The 9,356-nt window shown below is 46.8% G+C and overlaps 1 long non-coding RNA gene across 3 annotated transcripts; it reads left to right on the top strand.

The window, feature by feature from the left end:
* The first annotated feature begins 529 nt into the window (after positions 1 to 529).
* Positions 530 to 9,147, top strand: LOC142843026 (uncharacterized). 3 transcript variants are annotated; one of them, XR_012909553.1, is made up of 4 exons: positions 530 to 811; positions 1,624 to 1,812; positions 2,713 to 4,644; positions 8,462 to 9,147. It is a non-coding gene; the product is annotated as an uncharacterized LOC142843026 (long non-coding RNA). The 3 variants fall into 3 exon arrangements; XR_012909552.1 differs by lacking the exon at positions 8,462 to 9,147 and adding an exon at positions 6,916 to 8,260; XR_012909551.1 differs by lacking the exon at positions 8,462 to 9,147 and having other exon boundaries at positions 535 to 811; positions 2,713 to 5,919.
* The last annotated feature ends 209 nt before the right edge of the window (positions 9,148 to 9,356 follow it).

Raw genomic sequence — 9,356 nt, forward strand, 5'->3', positions numbered from 1 at the left:
AATCTATGTAATTGGAGAACTCAAAACCTACCATTCTTTGCCAAAAGTAGAACACCCCTCCCCCAGAACCTTGTCAGTGTGCGGATTAGAGCAGGACTAGTCAGCCTGGACAGAATGGATTTTCCCTTATGTCCAACACTGACCAACGGGACTTTAAATAATTTTTCCCAGGTTCTTTCAGAAGGATGAACGACAGCTGCTGAAAGATTTCCTTTGTCACCCAGTTGGCCCCAGATGTTAGAAAATAGTTAGAAAAATTTGAAAAATGTATAGGTATAAACGGGTCCCAGTTGCTGGAGGAAGCTCAAAGGCGTTTAACAGCAGAGAACCAATTGAGAGACGACACCTTTTGCATAAACTTAAAGCCACTGTCAACTCTCATGATGAGACACAGTTAGACTTACAGATTCTGTCAGAAGAATATCTCCTAGCTGAAAGTCCTGCCCCTAATCAAAGGATACAGCTGGACTATCTCTTGGATTTACAATTATTGGGGATATGGGCCGAAATCCACCCCTCAATACTGCCTCAACACCAAGTTCATGTAATTGCTCAATTAATCAGTTCAGCTACTCTCTGCAGACTAAACAATACCCAATGACCCTGGAAACAAAAAAGGGAAGTTGTGGTCCACATTGCCAGGCTTAGAGAGACGGGCATCCTGGTGCCCTGCCAGTCACCCTCGAATACACCTCTCATGTCTGTCAAGAAACCTGGACCTCTGGTTCTCATGAGTCTGATTCTTCCAGAGAAACAGGTGTGCACTGTCTTGGACCTGAAGGATGCCTTCTTCAGCCTCCCGTGGGCACAGGTGAGTCAACCCATTTTTGCTCTTACATGGTCAGATCGAGAAAAAAGGTTACAGTGGGCAACTTCCCTGGACCAGGTTGTCCCAAAGATCTGAAAATTCTCCAGCCAGCCCTGTTTGATGAGACACTAAGTGCTGATCTCCTGCCCTTCATCAGAGGTTTCCTGGGACCACACTCTAACAACGTATACTCTAACCAAACCTCCTCCTAGCCTCTAAAACTGAAATAAGTTCTAAAAGCGCCACTGAGGGACTGCAGCAAGAGTGACCTTGGTCTCCAGAACACTGGCTAAGAAGGACCGACTTTGTACATCAGAGCCTACCCATCGTGATACCCAGCTGGGGGAGGCAAAAGGAGCAATCTTGGAGATTCAGTTCCAAAGACTAAGAGACAGGTTCAAGAGTTCCTAGGTGTAGCTAGGTATTGCTGCCTCTGAATATCAGGGTTTGTGGACATAGCAAGGCCTCTATATACCAGCACAAGGGGCAGGGACATTGAGTCCCTAATTTGGACTGAAACTAAACAAAAGGCATTTGAAACTTTAAAAGCAGTTCTGACTTCAGCTCCAACCCTAGCACTTCCAGATGTCTCAAAACTTTTCATCTGTCCACAAAATAAAAGACATTACAAAGGGGGTTCTAACCCAAACTTTGGGGCCATGTAAATGCCCTGTGTCATACCTTTCCAAACGATCAGACCCTGTAGTCACAGGACGGCCCACCTGTCTAAGAGCTGTGGTGGCAACCATTAATGAAAAACAAAACAACAACAACAAAATACAAGCTAACTCTCGGTCGGGATCTTATACTCACAGCACCCCACACTGCTGAGGCTCTCCTCTGAGGAACACAAGAATGCTGGGATGCCTATGTGAACCAGTACCAGGTCCTACTCCTGGGCCACTTTCGACTCAAGTTGGAGAAGCTGACTGCCTTCAATTATGATACCATCTTTCCTGATATCAACTCACCTATGGCTGTCATAAGATGAAAGATGAAACCAGGTACATGGGGGTTGGAGTAATTACTTTCACTGAAATACTTTTAGCCCAAGTCAGGTACCTCAGTCCACACAGCAAAATTGATCGGCCTGACCCAGGTTCAGATGGGGAAGAAAAAAGTTCCTCACCATAACCACAGACTGTTGCTATAGTTTTACTACCTGCATTTCCACAGGATGATGTATAGAGTAAGATGGCCTCTCACCTCTTGGGGAAAGGACATTAAAAACAAAGAACACCTTGGCTCTCCCAGAGTCTATTTGACTCCCCTCTCCCCCGACAAATACTTGTGGCCATGCTCTCTGGTTTACAGTGATTGTTGACTGTGTTTCTTCTGTCAAGTTTTCTTCCACTGAAATTTGTCCCCGTTTACTAATATGACTTTAGCTAGACAGCAAGATGCAGGACTGTGAGGGTCCACGCAAGCTGCAGGCTAGCAGGGATATGGGCCCTCTGCAGAGTACAGAACACACTGAAATGTCCGCAGACTCTTGACAGTCTCTGGGTTGAGCATCAGGATGGAGCTACAGATTCGATTCATGTGGTGGGGGAGTGGAGTAGGGGGTCTCTAACCTTAGGTCCATCCTACCTGGATGTCCTGCAGATCTGCTAAAGAATGGCTCAGTTGACCAGTGACATGCCAAGAAATGTTACTCAGGGTGGCTGTCATTTAAGAGTTGAGGATGATCTAGAGGTCATTTTAGCCCAATGGAATGTGACCCTGATGCAATGGGAAGCATTAGCTGAAGGATCTAGGGGGAGTTGTGTGGACCAAAGCATCTCCTAGAGGAGGTGTCAGTGACCAAGATGTCTGATCACCATGATTACCCTATCACAGTCCATACCCTGGAGAAGGCATGGCCAAGAGTAGTATTCACCTCCTGCTGGTCTCTCTTTTTCTAGTGGCTGGGATCTTCCACATGAGCCTGTGACCTGGTGGCTTCTGAAATCATCTAATGGCCAGGACAGACAAACCTCCCATGACGGAAAAAGCACAGGGATGAGCGTAAGTATGCTCTGTTGAGAGCCCCGTGTGGCTCCCTGGGAGAGGAAGGAAAGCCACTGCCCCACATGATCACAGTCTGGACACTTGGACCCCAAGAACATCTGATTTGTCTTTGTTCATTAGGGAAAAACTAGGCCCTAGATAACAAGTATCAGTTTCAAGAAGGTTCCACGTTTTCGAACCAAGTGCAAATATTGCTTCTCGGCCTCTGGACTATAAGCAATTGTCGAACTGCACATAAAGATGACAGACTCTAGGCTATGAATGTAATATTTTTGTTTGGAGCACGGATAACTTTGGCCCCAGTTGGCCACATGGGTAATCGTCAGGAGCAGCAGGGCCATTTGCTGAGTGAGCAGCTTTGGATTAAACCAGAGTGAGCTGACCCAGAATTGATCCAGAAAAGCTGGAAATCACCTGGAGACTTGCCGCTGATTATTGTGGAAGCTGCCTACAAAGTTCAGCCAGGGAGAGGACCTGGCCTCATGGTCAATAGATTCCTGAGTGGGAGAGGGGACATGTTACGAAAGTCACATCACCAGGCAGCTGGGTAGCAAATTTTAAAGGTACCATCCGGTCTCCTCTCCTATACTCCGAGTTAGAGGACATCGGAGAGTTGGCAGGTGTCACTGTTACGTCATAGCAAAGTCTTGAAATCCACCACACCTGACTTCTGCAACCAGGGTGAAGGGTCACCCCAGATACAAAAATGCCACATTACCCAGCCAATCCCCTTCTGAGTAAATGCACAGAAGCAATAACGAAAACAGACGCACAGGGAGATGTTTGTTCTCCCACGTTCCCGGCAACTTGGTTGATAACAGTCAAAGGCACAGCCTGGGTGTCCACCGTGAGCTGAACAGAGTGAGAGTGGACAGTGTGGAGTGGAATCTCTCAGCGTTTAATGGGCAGGAAATTCTGTCCCACACACAACATGATGAAGCCTGCCATTATTAGCGCCGACAAAATAAGCGGGACATGGAAGGACAGATGCTGCATGTCTCCTTCGTGAGGACAATGGGGAGGGAGAGCCCACAGGGGAGAAGCCCGTGGTCATTCCAGAGGTTGTCGAGAGCAGTGTCAGCCCACAGATGAAGAGATCTGGATGCTGGAGATGTTTCTCTCTCTCTCTCTCTCTCTCTCTTTCTCTCTTTCTCTCCACACACACACACACACACACACACACACACACACACACACCAGAGTGCTTATGGTGGGCCATATGTATATTTTACCACAGCTACAAAAATCTATTTTTTCTTTTAAAACTTTATTCTTCTCTCATATAATACATCCTGATCACAGCCTCTCCTCCCTCCCCTTCTGCCAGTTCCTCACCCCAGTTTCCCTCTCCCCCAGATCTACTGCTCCTCCAGTTCCTTTCAGAAAAGCTCAAGCTTCCCAGGGATAGTAACCAAACGTGGCATAACAAGATGAGGTAAGACTAGGTAGAAACCCTCATATCAATGCTGGAAACAATCCAGTAGGAAGAAAGAGTCCCAAGCAAGCAAGCAGGCAAAAGAATCAAAGACACCCCCTTCCACTGTTGGGAGCCCACAAAAACACCAAGCTAAACAACCACAACTTGTATGCTGAGGACATAGAGCAGACCCAGGCAGTCTCTGGGAGTCCCTGGAAGCCCTGGTTAGTTGATTCTGTGGACTGTGTTCTCCTGGTGTCCTTGGCCCCTCTGGCTCCTGCAGTCCTTCCTCTCCCTCTTCTGCAGGGTCCCAGGAGCTCCGGCTAATGTTTGGCTGTGGGTCTCTGCATCTGCTCCCATCAGCTGCTGGAGAAAACCTCTCTGATGACAATTGGGCTAGACTGGTCCTGTGAGTATAGAAGACTAGCATTAGACATTTTTTTCTCAGTCATGTTTGGTTCTGCCCTAGGTCTGTGAGTCACATAGCCACATAGCTTCCAGTTCCTGACCTCCAGACAACGCTGGGCACGGGCTCCCTCTTGTGACTTGGACCCCAAGTTAGACAGGTCATTGGTTGGCCACACCCCCAAACCCTGAGCCACCATAGCCCCAGTGCTTCTTGTCAGCAGGGTCAAAGGTTTTGTGGCTGGTTTGCTGTCCCAGTCCCACCACTGGGAGCCTGGCGGGTTACAGATGATGGCCAGCTCAGCCTGCATATCCTCCATTGCTAGGAGTCCTCGCTAGAGTCGACCTGATAGCTTCTAGGAAGTTTCCACTGCACTAGGTTTCCCCTCTGCCCCTTAAATGCCCACCTAATCCAGTCATCTCTCTCTGCACACTCTCTCCACCCCCATCTGTTCCTCCCTGTCCCCATCCCCACCTGTCCCCAAATCTACCCACAAATCCATTCTATGTCCCCTTCTCAGGGGGATGCATGCACTGCATGCAATAATTGTAGTGGATTATCCTTTACTTAACAAATAATATCCACTTATAAGTTATAATATCATAACTGAGTATGCTATGCCCAAATCACAGAGTCCCCCAAAACCAACTAGGAGACCGAGTACTGTATGTAAAATCATAGAGCCTTTGTTCTTACACAAGTTTGCAAACTTGAACTCTCCGTGTGTCCAATGTATTGGAGTGATCAGAGAACCCTGAGCTCAGCTGGAGTTGGGTTTTATCATAGCAGAGGTTGGGTGTGATGGATGGCTAAGGTTCAGGACCCCTGATTAGCTGACATTTGTTTAGGGGTGTCCTGGTGAAAAACGATGGGTGTGTGCTGGCTGGTGATCATATCTACAATGGTTGAAACGTTAGGAATTTCCTCTGGATGGTCTGTTCCTGGGTGGTGCCTAGGTGGTCTCAGTTTGTGGTCTTTCTTGTAACCAGGCATCGTCTCAGGGTAAACTTCTGAGACTCAGGCCTCTATTGAGCTTGTCATGGCTGGGTCCTACCTACAGAGTGCATACCATATTTGTCTTTCCGGGTCTGGGTTGTCTTGCTTAGAATTTTATTTCTAGTTCCATTCATTTGCCAGCAAATTTTTTGTCATGTTTTCTAACATCTGAGTTATGCTCCACTGTGTAAATGCACCACATTTTCTTTATCCATTCTTGGGTTATAGACATCTATGTTGTTTCCAGCTTCTGGCTATTATAATAAAGCTAGTATGAACACAGCTGAGCAATTCTAATATTTTTCAAAATCCAAACTTCTCTGGTAAAACTGATAGCCAAAGGGGTCTGGAGAGATGGCTCAGAGACGAACAAGGCTGTCATTTACCATTGCTGTTCTTGTCAACGACCAAAGTTCAATTCCCAGCACCCACACGACAGCTTACAACCATCCTTAGCTCCAATTCCAGATGATCCAGCACCCTCTTCTGGCCTCCTCGGACCAGGCATGCATGCAGGGCAGCCACAGACAGGCAGGCTAAACACCAACACACATCAAATACGAATAATAAATTGATCTTTAAGAAATTAAAGGAAAGAAACAATTGCAATGCTTTGACTTAGAAAATTATAGGAGGAGAAAGCAAGGTCCTGCCCAGGGCCATGACAGACTGAGCAGGACAAGGAGGCTCATACGCATGCCAGGGGCTGTCTGCTCTGGGCTCCTAAGAGAAAACACAGGTTTGCCTGGTGTCTTACACCGCTGGGCAGTGGGCATTATTATGGTGAGTAAATGCTATGGGACAGATACAGATAGATAGATAGATAGATAGATAGATAGATAGATAGATAGATAGATAGATAGATGATAGAGAGATAGAGAGATAGATGATAGAGAGATAGATAGATAATAGATGATAGATAGATAATAGATAGATAGATGATAGATAGATAGATAGATAGATAATAGATGATAGATAAATAGATAGATGATAGAGAGATAGATGATAGAGAGATAGATAATAGATGATAGATAGATAATAGATAGATAGATGATAGATAGATAGATAGATAGATAGATAGATAGATAGATAGATAGATGGATAGATGGATAGATAGATAGGTGGATAGATAGATAGATAGGTGGATAGATAGATAGGTGGATAGATAGATAGATAGGTGGATAGATAGATAGATAGATAGATAGATAGATAGATAGATAGATAGATAGATAGATAGATAGATAGAATGATAATGGTTCATCTTCTCACTCCCCACAGACACGTGCACTTCTGAAGAGGTGACAGTGGTGAGGAGCAAGCTGAGGTGCTGACTTCATTGCCATCCAGGACCATGGCGATGTCTGGGCCTGGCCTGCTGCCCCAGGCCCTTGTCTGGGTTCATGGCCCTGTTATAGCCATGGTCTCTGTTGATGATCATGGCTCATGATACCACTGAGGGCCCAAAGTATAGGGATGTACAGAGTTGGCCTTACCTTCACTGACAGCAACACTAGGGAGAACTGGTCTTGCCCCTCATTGGGTGAAACACTCAGGAGGGAGGGTCCTACACCTCAACTGGGCAACACAATAGAGCTGGCCGTGTCTTGGGGGACATAGGCGAGTGTTCTTTCCCTTGCTCCACCCCATGCCACCTGTGGCAGGTGGGAGAGCTGGCCTGAAGGTCAGAAGAGTGGGCGAGCCGTTCCTGCCCCTCACCACTGCAGCACTCCAGAGAGTGGCCTCGGCACCTTACCTGTGCAACAGAGTAGAGCTGGCCCTGGTGGTGTAGGTGTGGGAGAGAGGATCTGAGGGCCCGAGAGCACTGGCCCTGTCCCTTGCTCCTTGCTGCATATGATGCACTAGCTGGGGCAGCACTGGAGAGCTCGCCCTGGCTGTGAGGACTGGGGAGAGCTGGCTGGCTGACCAGCCCTGCACTACCCAGACCCAGAACTGTGTGGTTCTGAGTTCACCCACTACAGCATCCACCCCATCTGTGATCTGCTGGAGCACCTGAGAGGGCCGGTCGTGCAGACCCAAAGCTGCAGGATCTTCATGACACAGGGCAGCAACAGGATGTCCAAGAGGAATCCAGTGAGGGCCCAGCAACAGTAGTGTAGCAGACACCAGAGGCCTTGAACCAGACCAAAGAATGTTTGCAATGACCACCTGTAGTAAAGATACGTGGACAAAAGGGTCACAGTGCAGCTTCCATGATGAGATTTTTCTTTTCCTCTTTTTCTTTTTTTTTCCCTTAAATTTTATTTTAGTTCATTTTGGGGGGAGGATGCAAGGGCAGAGGGTGGATATGAAGGGGTGGGGAGATGATTGGAATTGAGATAAATGAGGTGAAAAACATAAAGAATAAATAAAAGGTTAAATAAAGTAGAAAAAGATTGTGAGGTTTGGTCAGTCTGTGGGACTGCTGGCAGTGGGACCAGGATTTACCCCTAGTACTTGATCACATTCTTTTTGGATGGATACCTTGCTCAGCCTAGATATAGTGGGGAGGGCCTTAGTCTTGCCTCTAAGTGACAGACTTTGTTGACTCCCCATGGGAAGCCTTACCCTTTTTGAGTAATGGATGGGGAGAGAGGTGGAGGAAAGGGTGGAGGGGGTGGAGAGGAGGGAGCTGGAATGGGGATAACTATGTAAAATGAGAAAAGATTATACTAAGAATTTTTAATAAAATAAAATAATTAGAAAAAGAAAATTATAGTTGTTTCAGAGACAGTCCTGGTCTGCAAACACTTCCTTATACGCTTAAGCGTGGTACTGCTGGGATTATATCCAGGTGTGATTCCTGTTTTCTTTTTTTGATCTACAGGAGAGAATGTGGTTATGGGTTCTGAGAATCTGATTTTCATCTCTGCACTTTCCCTGGAGCCTAAGATGAGTCGCGACACTTCAAACACCATAAGATCATTTCCCAGTTCCCGCCTGGCCTTGAGGACAGCGGACGTAGTGTAGATGGTCTGGCTGGGTCCCCCATGAGCAACTGCTATTCATGTCAATCATCCGCATGTTTCTGAAGCTCTTTGCTTTGTCTAATGGGGTGGTAAAGTCGCCTGAAATGCTGGCACCATGGGTTATGTGTCAGTTATCCACTCCATGCATGATGATCCAAGAATTGTTTCACCCGATCCTAGCTATCCGTGTTCTGAGAATTCTAATTGGCACCTGACTTTTCCTGGGAGTTATGAACAAATATCTATTTACACCAGGCCAAGAAAGGTGCTGGTGACAGACCAAAAATACGACCCTACCTGAGGCTGGCTCAGTAACTCAGTAGGTTCATTTGGGTTACTTACAGGAGATTATTTAAGGGGTTGCTTAGAGGTGTGTGGGTGACGACAGCTGTCTCACAGAGCAGCCACTCCTGCATGGGTGACTGCTCATAAAATCTGTGTTTGGAGACTGCTGCACAAGCTGTGGGCGGGCCAGCTGGAAAGGTCTCTAGCAGTTAAGGCGTATGCCTTAATAAACTTGGAGTGGAGGTTCCTTGTGAATCTTGTAATTTATGAACTTCTTAAGCCTTGCACGTTTTGTTACCTTCTTGAGCCTTAGGAGCATCTCTTCTCCATTCTGTATGGAAAGCTTCGATTGGGAAATGACAGCTCCACAGCTCCCTACCCCTTCCCTAGCTCTTACATTCTCTGTTCCCTCCACTTCCATGGTCCCTGAGACTTGCAGGGGAAGTAATATAATTGTGTGGTAACTCA

The sequence above is a fragment of the Microtus pennsylvanicus genome, chromosome 2 (assembly GCF_037038515.1).
Source record: "Microtus pennsylvanicus isolate mMicPen1 chromosome 2, mMicPen1.hap1, whole genome shotgun sequence".
NCBI lineage: Eukaryota > Metazoa > Chordata > Mammalia > Rodentia > Cricetidae > Microtus > Microtus pennsylvanicus.